We start from the raw sequence: 19,446 nt of genomic DNA, 5'->3' as shown, positions 1-19,446 counted from the left end.
AATGATATGGCAATGAGCAAATCAAACCGCAATATTCAAATGACCCGGCTGAATCAACACCCCACTGTTCAGATGATATCAATGTAGGGAGAGCTATCAGATGATCAGGACAACAATTGTACGTAACATTCCAATTTTATACAGATGTGGTAATAGTAAATGAAGTAATACTCAATCATTTTTCAAGACAACACAAAACCTAGCAACTAATCAAATGGGAATCTAATACTAAACAATAATGACCATGAATTTAACAGTAAAAGACTGTAAAAATGCTACAGCAAAAACCAGTTGAATGGTTCAGAGTAAGTTACATCACTTTTTTACATTATATTACATGTACTTTTGGAAGTGAAAAGGAATTAAATTCCAAATTTGATGTTTTTTGTTGAAATAACAGTTTCTTCTTAGTTTTTTCTTTTGTATCAGTTTTGTACATTAGGGTTGTATGTTACATCTAATATTGGTAAATTAATGTTTATTGCATTATTTCAGTTTCATGTATGTTATCATGATGGTGTTTAGTGTTTGTGTAAAAGACACTCTGCACCTTCTATATATGTTAATATTTAAAAGCTGTTTGTGATTGGCTTTGATTCATCATGTGACTTTTTCATCACCACCTGCTTTTGGTGGTTATTAGTGTAATAAAAAGGTACAAAACAGATTTCTGTACTTCAATACATTGGTATATTAACAATTACGGTATTTAAATGTAAATTCAAGTTAAAATCGTAAGACGTAAAATGTTGCTACCATATTTTTACAGTAAAAATACAGCAGCTGTGGTTGCCAGAATTTTATAGTAAAAATACAGTAGCAACATGTTAAATTTTATTTTATTTTTTTTATGGTGCACAAAAATATTAAGCAGCACAACTGGTTTCAACACTGATAATAATAAATAGTTTTTGAGCACCAAATAAACATATTAGAATAATTTCTAAAAATAGATTACGTGACTCTGACTCCATCACAGTAAGACTGGGCGATATGGCAAAAAAGATATCTTTAAATTTAGGGCCCTATTATTTTAATTTATTTTATTTTTTATTATTTTATTTTGTGTAGCATACAAAACCGCACCAATCATTTACACAGACACACACAACATGCATTGCAGACTGATTACCAACATTAACTGACTGGCTGCCGTCGTGTATATTTGTGCTGTGTAATGCACTGTTAAATTAATCCATATTGAGTAAACATGAATCAATAATATTGTTTTATCGTCGGCGCCAATAGCCTCGCGGTTTGTGCACCGACATACAGTGCCATTGTGCTCACGGCGACCTGAGTTTGAATCCCAGCTCGTGGTCCTTTGCCAATCCCACTCCTCTCTCTCTTCACCCAATGCTTTCCTGTCTTATCTACACTGTCCTGTCCAAATAAAGGCATAAAAAAGCCCAAAAATAAATCTTTAAAAAAAATTAATTACATTTAAACATTTTTAATTTGTCATAACATTACTGTTTTTATTGTACTTTTGATAATACATGCAGCTTTGGTTACCATAAGAGAGCTCTTCAAAAACATTTAAGAAAAAACTTGCAGTAACCCCAAACTTTTGTACGGTATATAATATGCATTGATTTTTACTAAATGACTTTACGAACATAAATGACCTTGCATAAACCCTATGTGATCAATATCGGTGAGACAGGAAACATATCAAGAGATGCTGTAGTGTCACATCTGAAAAAGCAAAAGTGAGCATAAACAAGGCCGTTTCGACATCTAGCATTAAATAAGAGTCCCAGTGAGCCCATGAACGAATGAACGCATATCACGGGTTCATGCCCATCAAGCATGAATGAATATTGCGGATTTGGCATTCTTCACCATGATTGACACACAGAATCCAAACCAGCTCCAAAGGTGGCCCGAGTAGATTTGGAGCTGTGCCAGGCCAGGCCAGGTCCATGTGGGAGAGGTAAAACAAGCGAAATTTGTACCATGTATGAATAAGAGAACTTGCTTACCCCGAGACACAGACATGCATACTGATTATGCAGATGCTGCACTGCAAACACAGATCACTATCAGCTGCTGACGGCGGAGGTTTTACAGCCGCAGCTGCACGCACAGCCGGGGGAAAACGCTCAGAGGCCCCTCAGAGCGACAGGCCTGGAACAGCCTCTCTAGGACATTTAATTCCCCCGTTTCACAAGCGGCATGCTGTTGAGAAAAAAAAAAAGAAGAAAAAAAAAAAAAAAAAAAGTGTACATAAGAAACAGAGGAAAAACTCAAACCCACATGCAGGAACTAGCTGTTCAAAATGAAGAAATATCTCTTTTCAGAATCAAAAAACATACTAAGAATAGCTCAGGGTTTAAGGTGAATTCGGTGGGGAGTCTTGTGCTTTGGAAGAACGGCATGTAAAGAAGAGGTTGCTGATGGCAATGAGAGAAACAGGAGGAATGGGTCAGATTGATGAGGAAAACCTTCAAGCTGTTTCAAAGCTTCAGTGACGCCCACTGGAGACAAAACCCCAGGAAGACCTGCTACGGCAGAAAGGAACTGTTCCATAAAACTAGCTTTTTTATTTCAAATTCCGGTTGTGAGAAAAACCTGAGGATCTCAGCTAAAGTAGACAGTAGCAAACTGAGTTATAACAGCAATGCCACACCGCTCTACATGATTCGTTTGCTCTTTAAACAATTCTTGTTGTTATAGCTCTGACGGATTCGATCTGGATGATGTATTCCATGACAATGGAGACCGAATGCAAAATGCTGATTGGACAAGCATACGTCTACAGTTTCTTATGGAAAGACCAGCGGCAAATACGCGCCATGTATTGTAAACAGATGCCTTGTTTGCTTTGATTAACCATCGCTTTGGTTTAGTGTAACAATGACCTAATATTTAAAACGCTGTTTGTTCACAGGTCAAAAACCACGAGGTAAAAACCCACAAGGCAACAACGATTGTTTGATGAGGATTATACCAGGTAAATCCCTCCAGACCAGTATATGGAAGTCACAGTGAAATGAACAATACACTTGTGCTGTCTATTGCTTTTTTCCAAGAGAAAGTCAATAAAGCTGAACACAGTGACACATGAGAGCGGGCTCACCTGGACTGGCCTCAGGCACACCCTTATGTTTCTCTGTAACACTTTTACAACCTGTCAGATTAAACTCATAATCACACATTATAACATCCCTCTCTGTAATAAAAAACACACTGTCGTTCATTGATAAAACAATCAAACAATGTGGGTAACTTAGGCTAGCCATACCATCCCTGTTAACCATTAAACTGTAGTAAAATGTATTAAAAGGAAGTAAGAGTACTCCACTAGATAGATATTTAAAGGGATAGTTCACTCACAAATAACAATTACTGCATCATTTACTCACCCTCAAGTCATTCTAGGTGTATACGACTTTCATATTTTCAAATGAATACAATCAGAGGTATATTAAAAATGTCCTGGTGTTTTGTTTTATTCTCTTCACTGTGCTTCTGCATTCATCACATCTCACCAGAGCTTACACTACACCTACATCATCCGCTGGACGCCACTCTCTCTTGAACACAGGTACAGTATGACAGTTAATGAAAGCTAGAGATTACAGTTTATAGAGTTGTAAATATGGAGGCCTATATCAACCTCCCAGAGCTGTGCGGAGCACTTTTTATGATGGATGGATGCACTTTATTGGACTTCAAAATCTCAACACCCATTCACTGCTATGATAAAGCTTTGAAGAGACAGGAGATTTTTTTAATACAACTCTGACTGTATTCGTCTGAAACAATAAAGTCATATACACCTTGGATGCTTGAGGGTGAGTAAATCATGGGGTAATATTCATTTTTGGATGAACTATACCTTTATTAAGTATTTTTAGTAAGCAGTCTAATCCAGATGAAGTCATAAAAGCAGCAATAATAATAAATATGAATTGTTAATTTAGAATATATAATAAGAATAGTTTGATATATTGTCACTTTATTAATTTTATAAATGGCTACTTTGTACTATTATTATTAGGCTGCCAGTAGTCGTTCATTTTTTATTTAATAATTATGACTGTTTCAGGAAAAACAGCAAGGAGGCTGTATTAATGCTTTAATAATTTAATCGATAAACCACTTCCTTTGTTTTCTTAAGAGATGTTGGCGGCGACACAGACTCGTCATCTCTGCAGTAGTGGATACACCTGTTTGCATGTTTCATACGGATCACAAAATCTCAGAATATTTGTTTTCTGTTTAAAAGTAGACATTTCACTCTCTATAGATATATTTTCATGTCTGTAAGGTAAGTATACACAGAATTTCAAACTCAAGTTCACAGAGACCGAGACAGCAAAAAGTGCATCCTGTTTGCTTTCATTATTTTACAAAAGCGCAAAAGCGTCGTTATTCTGAGTGCACAAAAATAAACAGAGTCTTTACAGATTCGAAAGATGTATTACTTTTACCTGTATGACCAAATATGACAGAGTATTTTAAGAGCAAGTGACCGCATCGGCGCCTCCATCTGTCATGCAGTGAGCGTGCTACTGTTCAGCTTCCACTGTCTGCAGAGACACTTCACCAGACACATTTTTCTTAAATGTTAAATTAACATTAGATTGAGCGGCCAAATAATGTTCAGACTACTTGTTTCAGATGATAAGGCACACATAAATCACATAGACCAGCTGTTAATTGTCAGTCTGACTGCATGACTTCGCCACTTCCTGTGGAATTTTTTTTGACTAAGCGACTAATAAAAATGATGGTCGACCAATCCTCTTCTGATCGACTAATGGTTAGTTGACTATTAGGGGGCAGCCCTAATTATCATCCTCATTATAATTTATATAAAAAACATTTCTTCCATGACAAGGCAAAACACATAGGAATTGAGAAAAAAGGTTTGGGGGGAAAAAGAAAGTTTTTAATTGAAGTTTAAATAGTTTCCACACATTTTCTCTGAAAACTGTTTTAAGTCTGTCTGTCACAGTACAGATCATAGTTTAATAAACCTTATTTGAGTCATAATGCAAATGTTGACAATGTGCAAAGTTTGAAAGTTTATAAAGGACGATGATTCAAATTCTGCCATTACCTTTCTGCGCACACAGCCATAACGTCTTGCTCTATATATGGATGTGACCAAGGCTAGATGGAGCCTATCACAATCCAAAGCCTGGTGACCTGATCCTTGCAGAAGGCTACAGCATTACAGCACCTTCACGTGTGGCTTTTTTCCCCCCATGTTGGGAGGAACACCTGCTGTGTCACGTCCAGCGACGGCCGATCCAGCAGTGTGCTCTGCTGCCATAATTCCATTTTGGGACCGGGTGAGTATCTAAAGCCTGCTTCCAGCCATGACGTACCCGAAAAACGCAGCAACCGCACGTCACACACATTCACATGTAGCGTTCACATGACGTCCCATTTCCGTCAACTGGCATCACCGTCAGTTTCCAAACGGAGGCCGGCAGAGCGGCTGATCACTATGGAGTTGAATAAGAGTCATATGATCAAAAACAAAACCTCTACAGCAAGAACAAAATCATTTTAGATTCATTTCCGTTCTACCTGCGGTTTGTCAGTCAGTCTAAAGTGAGATACAGAAACTTATTACATATTATTGAACAACACAGGTGTGATTCATTTAATGAATAATCACACTTAAAAAGTTTAAATATGCAAGCTAACAGAAAACGGCTACAATAGCTCTGAAAAGCAACCAAAGACTGCTGTATAACCAACCACTTTTGTCTCACATCCCAATCTAAACGCATGGACAGTAGCTCTAATATTTGCTGTACAGTATATTCATTATAAACACTGATTACAACAACAAAAGAGCAAGATCAAAACAATTCTTTGAAAGGGCGCATGAATTCAGCTTTGAGTCCCAGCTCAATTTTTTCACACCTAATGTGAGGAAATTCAAAAGAATAGGTGGGTTGATGATGGAAATGGGGTAAAAAAGTGAAGGAATGATTGTCTGGGTTTTTTGTTTCAATCTATTTTTGTCTCGTAGTAAGGTCTGGTTTCTCTTTCCTCTGAGCTCAGATCAGGTGTCTTACTCCCTGTGGTGATAGAGATGCACGTGTGGTTGGAAATTACTGTGCTGTATTCAAATGCAGCAGAGGTATGTATTACATTCTTGGCCGCGGCCCACTGTAGGGGAGGGTCCCCACACATTTTCAGGAAGGAGTGAGTAATACACAGCTATCGTCAGCACAAAGCCCACAAATATGGTCAGTCAAGTGAAGACAAACAACAGAAAAACCATGACTGACAAACCACAAAACACAAGAAGGGCTTTAGGACAAATCAATGGTGAGCTTTAGCAAATGTTTCACTCAAATGTAACTAATACGTCCATATGATATCACACTGCGAAGAAAGTATGCACTTTATCACCTGCTTGTAACCTATTAACAGCACATCCCGCCCAAGGTCTACTCCAGCATATCACGGGTTTGCATGTACTGTAGATATACATTTCGTTTACTAGAGTTGCTAAAGTAGCTTTAAATGGAAAAAATATATATTAATATTCAAAAAAGTGCTTAAGTATTCTAAAATAAGATTTGGAGATTCAAATGCAGCAGTTAGTCCAAAGTCATTTACAATGAGTGTATTTTTTTTTACCACTAGGACCACCAAATTAAATTTCAAAAACAATAATGGTTATTTCCAAACAGGTTTCCCCAAAAACAAACTAACGTTATTTAAGTCAGAAACTGACTGAAGCAGACTGACTCAATGCAGCTTCTAAGGGCTCTACACAATCCCAGCTCAGTAATAAGGGTCTTATTTAGCGAAACGATCGGCCACTTCCTTAAAAAAAAAATAAAAAATAAAAAAAATATGTATATACGTTTAAACCACAAATGCTCATCTTGCACTTGCTCTGCAATGTGTGTCTATGACGCATTACGTTGAAAAAGTTGTAAAGGTCACACGTGTCTGCGTTCTCTGGTTCAAAATGTTTGCCTAGGGCGAAAAACCCCCACCTCATTTTATCCTTCAACTTCAAAATCATCCAACATTGTTGTTTTAACTTGTTTTGTAAAGGGTGTTTGACTTTCTTTGCGCGTTTGCTTTGTAAACACTTAGTCAGTATTTCCGCTTTACGTCACATAATACGTAACCCGCTGATCCACTAGATAGAGAAAAAATTCTGGAATGCTTTTCTTAAAAGCCTAAATTTCTTTTCAGCTGAAGAAAAAAGACATGAACATCTTGGATGACACTGGTGATGAGTAAATTACCAGGAAAATTTTATCCTAATGTTAATCGATTTGAGGACCAACACCCATCCATCACCATATATCTTTTTAGCATGAGTTATTCAAATGACATCATGATTTGTTCAGGAAAAGTTTGCATACAAATTTCACACACAAATTTGTACGTATGCATGGTTAATGAACGAGACTCATTGTGCTTTAGCTGTCAATTCATATGAACTAGGCATCGGAGAAAGTAGTTTAACTGAAATGTAAAATTATCCACTCTACGTAAACTCAATTTCAGATGGGTTATAAACCATTGCCGGAAGAACGTCGAGCCTCAGTGGAACCCGCAGAAGAAACTTTCACTCGCGTTCCATTAGATAAGCAAGCTTGCATTCTGTTTAGGCGTCAACCTCTGACACCGCTGACATCTCCTTTGAGGTTGTGTGACATACATTTAAAGGTAAGAGTCCCACTGCATTTAAAAGGAGCAGAAACCAGAAAAGAGGAACCAGATAAAAGCTAAAATCCCCTGATGTGTCAAACGGGCGGATGGGAACATTAAGACGATGAACACATTTGCCTACTAGCTGACACAGATCATTTCTGTTGCCTGTGCAACAGTTATTAGGTTTTCCAATTCAGTTCTTAAAAAAAAAAAAAAAGTCCGGAACTAATTTAGAATTCAGTCTGAATCAAGGTTGCTGACCTGCAAATCAGATCTGGTTTCTCCAACCACATCATGGTTACCTAACTATCTTACACTTTTTCCATCCAACGTCTCCAACAGAGCTCAAAATGAGGAACAAGCCAAACGATGGGTCACAGTCTCCCTAAAATGTTTAAATGACTAACTAGGGCTTCATGAATAATGTGTTTAATCACTGCAGAGACTAGACAGGAGAAGGGAAGAGAGTAAATGAAAAGAGGATGTCCCCATAATAAAACGTTCGGATATTCAAATATATCTCAGGTTCCTTCTGGATGTCATTAATATTACAACAGTTAGTTCTGTCCTAGGAATTCGATCAGACAAGTGGGGTTTCAAAATATTTAGTATAGCAGCTGTGACATTTCACTGGTAATAAGATACAATATAATATTCAAAAGGTTGGGGTCAGTACTATTTTTTAAATTTTAAAGAAAGTCTCTTTCGCTCACAAAAGCAGCATTTATTTGATCAACAACACAGTAAAATATTATATATTATTAAATTTGCATTACATTACATTGCATTTAAATATACCAATACTTTATACTTTAATACTTTCATCCAAAGAAAAATTTGCAATTACGAGTTAAGTCAGAATTGTGAGAAACAAACTGCAATTCTGAGAACATATCAGTCTTTTTTCCACCTCAAAACTGAACTTTATAACTGAGTTTATCTCTCAAAATTCTGAGAAATAAAGTCCAAATTGTGAGATACAAACTCAGAAGAATTGCACATTTTTCTCACAATTCACGTACTTGCAATTGTACTCGCAAGTGTGAGTTTCTATTACACAATTCAGAGAAAAAAGTCAGAATTGTAAGTTTATATCTTGCAAATCTGAGTTTACAACAGACCTTTCTCACATTTCCGGGTTTCTCATAGCGGAAGTCGTCATAGTTGGGTAAAATCTGAGAGCAGTGAATGGGACAGTACCACAAATATATTTGCATTCACATTTGCTCAAACAGCAAAAGAAAAACTACACGATAGTGTTTTCACAACTTTCAATCAAAGGAAAAAAATTGAGAGAAACTGATATCAGCAATCAGAAGAGAGAACGATGTCAAATTTATCGTCCCTCCCATAGATGCGGCATTAGAAACACCCTCGCGTAGCCTTAACTAGTTTTTTTGTAACTTGATGAAAAGGTGGTATAATACAAAGTATAGTGTTATAAATGCACATACATATTTTTAAAAATCAAAATATAAAAAAGTTTATGATGATTTATGATGATGATTAAAACGCGTCCTCACAGGCTTGTGAAAAGGGTCCATTGTGAGTTCAGAGAAAAGAAGTCAGAAATGTAAGATAAAAAGTTGCAATGTTTTTTTTTTATTTAGTGGCAGAAACGGGCTTCCATATTGCAAAAAAAAAAAATAAATAAATAAAAAAAAAAAAAAAAAAAACTGACCCCAACCTTTTGTACAATGGTTATTGAATGAACTGGCCAATTAACCGTGCTAAAATAAGATGTACACATATGTGACCCTGGACCACAAAACCAGTCTTAAGTCGCTGGGGTTTATTTGTAGCAATAGCCAAAAATACATTGTATGGGTCAAAATTATAGATTTTTTTTTTTTGTGGCAAAAATCATTAGAAAGTTAAGTAAAGATCATGTTCCATAAAAATATTTTGTAAAATTCCTACTGTAAATGTATGAAAACTTAATTTTTGATCAGTCATATACATTAAAATATTTATTTAAAGAACTTTAAGGCAATTTTCTCAATATTAGTTGTATCTCAGCCAAATTTTGTCCTATCCTAACAAACTATACATCAATGGAAAGCTTATTTATTCATTTTTATATGATGTATAAATCTTAATTTTGAAAAAATGACCCTTATGACTGGTTTTGTGATCCAGGGTCACATATAAACTCCTGTTTTGGGATTTTGATGTATAATAGAACTGAGAGAAGCACCTATTCCTAATTATGCTGTAAAGTAAATATCAGGTATGTTACTCTTTGTATCGTCACAGACAGCCAATTACGAAAAGACATCAGTCAGTCTCTTAAGAAGTTTCTGTCTAGCCCAGGCAAGAGCAGCTCATTCAGATGCATATACAGTACTGTATGTAGTATGCTTTTCAGCTTAAAGAAAAGGTCCCATTGAAACACGCACATAGACCAGCGACTAAACGTTTGAAGACTCTTCAAATCCCAAAGAGCTTTGCCACAGGTTTACTGATGGAGACAATGCTACTCTTTTATTCACACAACAATATAATAAATAGTCACTGTCACCATCTTGGAAGAAAAATGTCCTGTTTTACATGTATTTACATATGAAAGGCACACACAATGCTTTTTACTCCAAGTTTCAATTCCTTACACAACAAGCAACACATTCTTTTTCGGGCTCATCACAACAGACAATGGGATGTAACAGCAAAATGATAGAAGGGGAACTATCAACCAACCAAAACAAGTGAATCAGCGGAAATCCGCAACGCCAGCCGCATTAAACACATGAGTCAGGGTGAGGAGTCCTCTTATTTCAGGAAAATATGAACACAGTGCATTGTTATGGAAGAATTATGAAAACAATGCGCTCACTATCCACATCAGACAGGCGGTTCTGCCAGTTCAGTGATTTAATAAGCCATAATTTTAAGTAATTGTGAGCTAGTAAAACGTGTTTGGCATTAGCATGCATTTTATTTGTATTTCTCACTACTATTTGATAGTGATTCATTCATAAAACCTGGATGTTAACTGAGGGAGAATTGAAGAACAGGTCATTCACTGTACCGTCGTGATCTGGGTTCAACTCTACACTGTACACAAAAGGAAACCGCAAACTGTTTTTGATGAACCTGTAAACTAGAAACGGTTGACATGCAAATCAGTAGTAGACATTAATATGAGAAGTCAGCGTAAGATTTGCATTTGCAAATGTTAACGGCCAAAGCATCATTCTGACTATTTAAACTTTGATAAGATGCAGAAGACATGCAGAAACTTGAACGCTGGTATTTCCAGGCTTTCTGGGAGTGTGGGGAAAAGCAAATGATATTCATTTTAATACTACAACTGATATGCTCACAAAGCAGAAATGTTGGCAGAAGGTCAAGGATTAACAGCAACTAAGTGTTTTACAAGCTCAACAGACCTAGTTTTTCAGTTTGACTAATCATATTCATAAAGAAAGAGACCCAAGAGCATGAAATGAATGTTTGCTCTCAAAGGAGAGCAAAAGGTAGATACATTGTATATAGTAAACATAATTAAAACATTTAATCTTCTTACCACATTCAAATAATGTTATTTGTATAAACAATCATATGATGTATCAACGTAATAGTTATAAAGCACAATTCTGGAAAAGCACAAATGTTTTAAATTAATAAAAAAAGCAAGAATACCCTTAAGCGACTGGAAACAAATAACACACAAAGTCAGAAATGTAAAATAAAAAGTTGCAATGTTTGAAACGGGCTTCCATATTGCAAAACAATAAATAAATTAAAAAAAAAAAAAAAAAAACTGACCCCAACCTTTTGTACAATGGTTATTGAATGAACTGGCCAATTAACCGTGCTAAAATAAGATGTACACATGTGTGACCCTGGACCACAAAACCAGTCGCTGGGGTGTATCTGTAGCAATAGCCAAAAATACATTATATGGGTCAAAATTATATATTTTTTTTTTTTATGGCAAAAATCATTAAGAAATTAAGTAAAGATCATGTTCCATAAAGATATTTTGTAAAATTCCTACTGTAAATGTATGAAAACTTAATTTTTGATCAACGTAATAGTTATAAAGCACAATTCTGGAAAAGCACAAATGTTTTAAATTAATAAAAAAAGCAAGAATACCCTTAAGCGACTGGAAACAAATAACACACAATTAGTATTTAATAATATTTTAAACTAGGTTTTATTTTTAGATTTTCAGTCTTCGTTTTAGCTTAAGCTTTAGTAATTTTATTTGCTTTGTCATTTTTATTTCAATATTTGTAATTAGCCGTACTTCAGTTTTAATCATTTTAACACTTATTTCATTTAGAAACTTTTATAATTTTCATTTTTTAGATTTTTTTTTTTTTTTTAATCTAACATATTTACTTTCATATGTGAGCCTGAACCACAAAACCAGTCTTAAGTAGCACAGGACTATTTGTAGCAATAGCCAACAATACATTGTATGGGTTAAAATGATCTATTTTTCTTTTATGGCAAAAATCATTAGCATATCAAGTAAAGATCATGTTCTGTGAAGATATTTTGTCAATTTTCTACTGTAAATATACCAAAACGCAATTTTTGATTAGTAATATGCATTGCTAAGTACTTCATTTGATCAACTTTAAAGGTAATTTTCTCAATATTTAGATGTTTTTGCACCCGCTTTTCAAAACAAATATTGTCCTATCCCGACAAACCATACATAAATGGAATGCTTATTTATTCAGCTTTTAGATGATGTATCATCCATCTCAATTAAAAAAATGACCCTTATGACTGGTTTTGTGGTCCAGTGTCACATATCAGTTTTATTTCAATAGTTTCAGTTAACAGTAACAACACTGTTGTGCATAAATATTCCCCACTAGACACTGAAATCTGGCTCATTTCAAATTCCCCTCATGAAACCTATATGCAAACACCTGAAGGAAGAATCATGGCTCTACAGAAGATTTCCTTTACGCTAGAAGGGTTTGAGAGTGAGAGATCTGCGGTGTGCTGATGACTCAGTCTGAACTCAATGAACCCTCTCAAGCCCATATGAGAAAAAAAAGATCAGCCCTCTTCAGTGGCTCCGCCCTTTATGCCTCTCAGCTCCTCCCCCTCACCGTCTCCCTCTCTCTGCACTCAGCTGACTCTGCTGTCTGTAATGGAGATGAATCTGACATCTTCCTGTCTGTGTGTACTCAGCTAACTCTCTCAGCTGAGCAGCACCTCTGGTTAATGGAAACAAATCTCCAAGAGCAACAACGCAACAATAACCGGCTTGACTATCAGATCTACAGCAGGGGGAGAACTATTCCCATGGGCCTCAATCCTAGGAAAACATATTTAAACGGTGGTACGCAGAACGGTAGGGAGACAAAAGTAACACCGCAGGGTAAAATCCACAGCTTCTATAGGAATTTGGCCGGGTGTGGTGACATCATAAAGAAACTGTGCTTGTCTATGCACCCGGGTCCCGAGCAAAGCAAAAGCAAGCTGGTAGTATGATGATATGGTGAGCTCCTGTTCCTCAAGCTTAGCGTTATCAGACCAGGAGATCGAGTCTAATGTCATGAGCAAGGTCCTTTTACGTAGGTCAACAAGCAAATGGTGAACAGCAACACGATAAACAGACCTCTGGAGTCTGGACTGCTGGCCCAAATGTGATGAAAAAGCCAACAGAGATTCAGAACATATTGATGACCGTATCAGTCATAATTATTCTCATACTGCACCATTTTCGTCATTTTATATATAGAGGTTATTTTTTCCTATAATTCATTTAAACATTTTAATAGCGGATTTCATTATTTAGTATGAACAGTAGTGCTGGATTAAAAAAAAAAAATCTTGCTTTAATCGAATCTCATTTTTACAAAACAATATTGATTTTAAAATCCCAAAAATCAATTAGTCTAGCCTGTTTTCAAAAATTGAATGGAACATTGTCGCACGCTTCCGATCAAATAAATCATAATAAAGCTTTGTGCGGTTATTTTTGATATGAAACAAAGTGTCAGATTTCAAGTTCTGTCCACTTTGTTACAGTATTCAAACAATAAATGCTGATCTGGTGCTGTTTAATGGAGTGACAGATCACTGTAGCGCCTCAGTTCATGACAAGCGGAAGCACGAGGCGCACGTCTCATCCGCTTTAACCAGTTTCAGCACATGAATAAACATCTGAATGTATGTTAAAAGTGTACAACTCACCGAAATCTGTACCCTGTCATGTAATCGCTCAGCGTTTCAACCACGGAAAGACGTCAATATAACAGCTTGTAAACGATGTTGCATAACATCACATTTAAAAAAAAAATAAATAAAAAAAAATATTCGGTGACCATAAACTCATTAGTCAGCTAGAAAAATGAACTCTAGGAGCATTTCACTAAACATACTACCTGATCTCATGACGGAACTTTTTCGCAAGATGCAAAATACCAATAAGTACATATCACTGCAGTTTCTTTAACACTAGAGGCGGTAAAACAGCGAGCACTTGTAATATTAACAGAAATGTTAATATTTCAAAAAATAAATTGGAGTAGAAATACAATTATGTAAATGTAACTTTAATATTATAAAAACTTAAAGGAGAAGTCCACTTCCAGAACAAAAATTTACAGATAATGTACTCAGCCCCTTGTCATACAAGATGTTCATGTCTTTCTTTCTTCAGTCAGAAAGAAATGATGTTTTTTGAGGAAAACATTTCAAGATTTTTCTCCATATAATGGACTGCTATGATGCCCTGAGTTTGAACTTCCAAAATGCAGTTTAAATGCGTCTTATCTAGCAAAACGATCGGTTATTTTCATAAAAATAATACACTTTATATACTTCATAATCTCAAATGCTCATCTTGTCTTACTCTCCCTGAACTCCAGTTCATGACAGTTATGTTATGTTAAGGTATGTCGAAAAACTCCCATCTCATGTTCTCCCTCAACTTCAATATCGTCCTATATATATATAGGGTGTTTATATATATTTATTGGGTGTTTGATCTTCTTTGCATGTTCACTTTGCAGAGACTGGGTCGATACTTCTGCAGTGATGTAGGATGATTTTGAAATGATTTTTGAAGTTGAGGGAGAAAATACGACTGGAGTTTTTTAACATACCCTAACTGTCTTGAGGCAGAATACACAGAGTTCAGGGAGAGCAAGACAAGACAAGCATTTGAGATTAAAAAGCATTTAAACTGTATTATTTTTATGAAAATAACCAATCATTTCACTAGATAAGACCCTTCTTCCTCAGCTAGGATCATTTACAACCACATCTGGGATCGTTTGAAGCCGCATTTAAACTGCATTTTGGAAGTACAAACTCGGGGCACCGTATCAGTCCATTATATGAAGAAAATGCTATTCCTCAAAAAACAATTTCTTTAAGACTGAAGAAAGAAAGACATGAACATCTTGGATGACAAGGGTGTGAGTACGTTATCTGTAAATCTTTGTCCTGGAAGTGGACTTCTCCTTTAAGTGTAATTTAAGTGTTTGTATACTAATCTGTTAATTCTAACCCCTAATATTATGATAGTACCAGCTGAATTGTGTACATTTTACGGCATTAGTTGAGAGATTTTTTTCCTTGAGAAAATATGGCATGTAATGTACCTGATATACACCTAAAATAATCCATGTAAAACAGTATCTTATTTAAATATCGGTAGCTAGTTAGCTAGTTTATTTCTAAAATTTATATATCAGTTAATTTAAAGTAAAGCCAAACTAGATATTAATATACTGTGTTTCATAGAATTAAGTTTCTGCTGTGGACAAACAAACAAAAACAACCTATCGCAACACGGGCTATTGCAAAAGTTTCAATTGTCTGATTCTTGACAATGCATTGTGTGTTCATGTAAATGTTTACCATACAGTACTTCAAAATCCCTAATTCACTTCCTCATGACTGATAAAGAAAAACACTAATAATAGGGCCCATACAATGTTCACAATGTCTCACGATAGAGACAATAATCCTATATGTTGCCCTAGCAAATATTTAAACATGCTTTCTTCCAGTGAGTGGTTCTATAGTGTGCCGGCAAGGCAGGCTGGCGCCGCTGTGGAGAGGAAAGACCTGATCTGACAGAACTCCACTGACATATCACTGCAGCTGAGCTTCAGGCCCTGCAGCCGGCCCGCTGGCCTTTCACTCGTGAAACCTAATACATGCAGGCTACTAAAACCACACACACACACACTCTCACTAACTTACACACACCTCTCCAAACCCTCCTTTCCCTGACGCAGCAGACACAGCTAGCAGTGTTGAATTTTTAAATGAATTTAAATAAATACAATTGAGTAAATCTTCATAAAAGATGATCAATTTCATCAATTTTTATGTAAAATAATGATTATAAATTAATCAATAAAATCAAAATAAAATGCAAGTTAATAATTCTAACTACTTACATGTAAAATGTCTAATGTTTCATTTGGATTTTATTAAATATGATGTATAAATCAATAGTAATAATAAAACCTTTTATGTAAATGAATGACTATAATTACATTTAATAAATCAAAAAATGCAAGTGAATTAATAATCAGAATATTTTTTTAAATATTTATATTTACAATTATTTTATTAAAATAAATTAAGTTAAATCAAACAATAACCATTTTTAAACTTTATATGTATATAAATATATATATACACACTTTTTTATTTTAATTGATAAATGTATATTTATTAGATTACATTTATAATTTCTCTGAATAATTCCATGTTGTATTATTTTACTTTCTATAACTATTCTTATAACTTTAATGATGTCAATGTATGGAAATATATACAAACAAATACACATTTTTAATATTTATTTTAATTTATAAATGTATGCATTTATTAGGTTACATTTATATTTATAATTTCTGTGAATAATTCCTTATTCAGGAATTATTATTAACTTCCTTATTTTTAATTACATCGATAAATATAAATGCACACAAATTTCAGCTGAATATATATAAATAAAATGTTACATTTATAATTCTAATGATTCCACTTTGCATTATTTTACTTCCTTAATTTGACATTACATTTTTACATCCGATTTGCTACATCAAAATAAATTCAGGAACTGGTCCTGATATCTGATGCTACAATGTTTTAAAATGTGCACGCGCCATAAGTGTGAGAGCCATCGTATAAATAGCGTCTGTGTGCGTGTATGTGTGAGGGCTTGTATGAATAGACTCTGTGTGCGAGTTAGCGAGAGAACAGAGAGAGAACAGAAGGACAACGGAGAGTTTATATAAACAGACTCGATGTGTGTTGGCTCCTGGACACTAATATTCATCTTAGCTGGCATTTGCAGAGAAAGGACGCTCGAACCTTCCTCGATACAATCACATCACTGTTTCACTATTTCTCACAAATCCACACAGACGTCTTTTCAAGAAACGAAAAAGAAAAAAAGCGCTCTATAAACAGTGCTGAGTGGAAGGAAACTCAATTACCCACACTTCCGTCGTTAAACCTTTACTCTGTCTGCTATAGTCTTATATCAGTGGTTTTGTATTAAATACTCAAGTACAGTACGTCTATAGGGTTCACACTGAAGAAATGAAACGTGGGTGAATTTTGGATTTTTCTCAGACTCTTGCCCGTCTCATATATCTTTAGCACATAGTAGTGGCTGAATTAGCACAGCCCGATGCCAATGATATTAACTTCCACACAAATTATTAAAAAAAGGAACTGGAAGAGGAGGGACTAGGGAAACATCAAGACCTGTGAAACATATTCATAGTCGTCTAATGCATACCGTATTAGAAGATGTCACGTCACATAAGTAACGTGACCGAGAACCCAAGTGAAGCGTGAACTCCTTTCACCCTGTAACAGAAGTGTCCAGATCACACAGCCGTCCAGCAAAGTTAAGAGGTCACCACAAGTCACTGCGGGCTACAGCTGTGCTTCATAAATTAAACCTTAACGGACTGCCGGCACAACAGGTGCCCTCTCGGCCTGAGGGGTGTTGGGACAGTCTAGCTCTTCACTTTGGTCTTGGTCACTCACATGCTGAGCTACAAACAACAAAATTAGCCCTTAAGCAATTGAGCTCCTCTTCCATTGGCTGGAGCAGATGGTACATCCTTCAGCGACGCCCCTCGGCACAAGATAAGAGCGTCATGATCTTTCCAGTCTGTCAGACCTCTGTGACCCCCTGTTGGACAGCCACCAGTTACAGATGCCTGTCCCTTTACCACTGGGATGAAGTCTTTGAACTTCTACCACTCATTATGTCAATGGCAATTACTAAATTACACTGTACTTGTAGATGGGACTAAGGAAAAGTATGGAAACTCTACATGGCTTTGCTTTAGACTTTCAGTATGCATTCATTTTCAAAAATGGAAGCTTCACTCTGTGCTCTCAACTCTCTTTTTAAAAAATAATTCACCCAAAAATGAAAATTGTGTCATTTACTCACCCTCATGTCATTCCAAACCCGTAAGACCTTTGTTCATCTTCGTGACACAAGATATTTTTGACACGTCCAAGGCCTAGAAAGGTAGAAAGGACATTGTTAAAAAGTCCATGTGACATCAGTGGTTCAACTGTCAAGTTGAACCACTACCAAAAGCTACCAAAAATACTTTTTGTGCACAAAGAAAACAAAAATAATGAGTTATTCAGCTATTTCTTCTCTTCCGTGTCAATCTTTGACACGTGTTCGCAAGGCTGACGCAGGAGCTGGCGCTCTTTAATGTGGTTAATGCAATGTAGTAAAGACCTGGAATTACTTCATAGATTTGAAAAAATAAATAAATAAATAAATAAAAATCATCAGAACGGCCATTCAAATAATTAAGTCCCCCTCAACTAAAGATGTTACAAATCTACCTGTAAGAGGACGTGTGTCTATTTTGCCTTAAAGGGGTCATCGGATGCAAAATTCACTTTACATGTTGTTTAAACAAATGTTTTGGCAGTGTGTGTACACAACCACCCAATAATAATAAAAATCCACCCAGTGGATTATTATTTAATCCTTTTAAATATTCCCTTTTTCAAATCAAGCCATTGTCAGCTTTTTGTCTCTGTGACGTCACACAGACCAAGGTTGCTCCCATGATAGTTGACACGGCCGTCTTTCCTTAGACCCGCCCTGGTGGGCTGTGCACAGTCCACCATTGTTTCTATATATATATATTATATATATATATATATATAAGGATATTGTGACTTTTTTCACATAATTCTGAATTTTTTCAGAATTGTGAGATATAAAGTCACAATTGCAAGTTATAAAGTCAGAATTGCATGATATAAAGTCACAATTTTATTTTATTTTTTTCTTAGAATTACATGAAATAAACTTGCAATTGCAAGTTATAAAGTCAGAATTGCATGTAATAATTTTTTCCTCGGAAATGCAAGTTTATATCTTACAATTCTGACTTAATAGCTCGAAATTGCATGTTATAAAGTCAGAATAGCAAGATTTAAACTCACAATTCTGACTTTATTACGAGTTTATATCACACAAAACAGACGAAAATTTGCAACTGTGAGTTTATATTATGTAATTATGAGAAAAAAAGTCATAAACTCAGAATTGCAGGAAAAAAAAGTCAGAATTGTGAGAATTTTTTTACATTTTTTATTCAGTGGCAGAAATGGGCTTCCATACAAAACAAACATCAAAATCAAAACAATTGCGTCACCAAGCTTCTGCCAAGGCCATCCCAGATCCCTGACCTGAACCCTATAGAACAGGGGTGCGCAATCCTGTTCCTGGAGATCTACCTACCCGCAGACTTCAGTTCCAGGCCTACTCCAAAACAGCTGTCTGTAATTATCAAGTGC

General features: G+C 35.6%; 1 long non-coding RNA gene across 6 annotated transcripts in view; it reads right to left on the bottom strand.

Annotated features, from left to right (window-relative positions):
* The window catches only part of LOC127178725 (uncharacterized), a 59,345-nt gene that overhangs the window by 22,061 nt on the left and 17,838 nt on the right, over positions 1 to 19,446 (bottom strand). For 2 of the 6 annotated variants that reach the window (XR_007829426.1, XR_007829425.1), the window contains exons 2-3: positions 18,068 to 18,140; positions 1,986 to 2,181 (exon numbers count right to left, since the gene is read on the bottom strand). This is a non-coding gene — a long non-coding RNA (uncharacterized LOC127178725). Of the gene's footprint in view, positions 1 to 1,985; positions 2,182 to 5,071; positions 5,463 to 18,067; positions 18,141 to 19,446 lie in introns of all 6 variants that reach the window. The other 4 variants (XR_007829428.1, XR_007829430.1, XR_007829427.1 and 1 more) reach the window with 3 other exon arrangements.

This window comes from Labeo rohita, chromosome 2, assembly GCF_022985175.1.
Source record: "Labeo rohita strain BAU-BD-2019 chromosome 2, IGBB_LRoh.1.0, whole genome shotgun sequence".
Lineage (NCBI taxonomy): Eukaryota > Metazoa > Chordata > Actinopteri > Cypriniformes > Cyprinidae > Labeo > Labeo rohita.
Note: the sequence above shows the minus strand (reverse complement) of the source record. Positions and strands in the feature narration are given on the sequence as shown.